Source organism: Penaeus monodon, chromosome 31, assembly GCF_015228065.2.
Source record: "Penaeus monodon isolate SGIC_2016 chromosome 31, NSTDA_Pmon_1, whole genome shotgun sequence".
Taxonomy (NCBI): Eukaryota; Metazoa; Arthropoda; class Malacostraca; order Decapoda; family Penaeidae; genus Penaeus; species Penaeus monodon.
Genome location: NC_051416.1, coordinates 3279343 through 3280059, shown reverse-complemented (window position 1 = coordinate 3280059; position 717 = coordinate 3279343). Strand labels below are relative to the sequence as shown.

The 717-nt window shown below is 36.1% G+C and overlaps 1 protein-coding gene across 1 annotated transcript in view; it reads left to right on the top strand.

Annotated features, from left to right (window-relative positions):
- Nucleotides 1-717, top strand: part of LOC119592994 (voltage-dependent calcium channel type A subunit alpha-1-like) — a gene marked incomplete in the record, with an annotated part of 154497 nt that overhangs the window by 36172 nt on the left and 117608 nt on the right.

Below are 717 nucleotides of genomic sequence, written 5' to 3'. Positions count from 1 at the left end.
GTCCTCCCATACCACAACCGCGTAATGATATGGAGGCATTAATCAGCCTTTTTATGCCAGCGCCTTCATTCATTCACACACCTACACTTTCCCTCCGCCATTCACACATTTCTCCCACACACATACACTCAACTTTAACGAAAAAAGGAAAAAAAAGAGGAAGAAAAAGAAAATGATAAATAAGGAAGAGCGGAGGAGGGAGATAAGACAAGCTTCGTCACAATCTCTGTTTCATTTTCTCCCTCGAATAAAAAAAAATTATATGATGTCATTGGAACTAAATGTGCAAGGCAATGCAAGAATAAAGAAGCACGTAAAAAGGACAAAAAATGAGTGTTAAGAAAATGTTGAAAGACCGTAGATAGAGCAAAGATGATAAATACGATAAAAGTTAGAAATAAAAATAAGGCTTATATATTGTTTTAATTATGTAAAACGATAGAACAAATTACGAAACGAATTGAAAGTAAAAAAAAATAAGAAAAAAATGGAGAAAACGAAAGAGACGAAAGAGCTGCATGCAGGCTGTTGCAAGGGTCACTGGGTACTACCATAGATCTGTCGGCCGAGCTGCAACATGAATCTTAAAGCATTATTCGTATCGTTCTCAGCCTTGTTATTCGTGTAAACTAATGCTTGGCGTATCGTGTGGTCACCGTTGCTCACTTTGTATATAATTGATTCTAGTGACTGAAATTCTAACTTGAAACATAATGT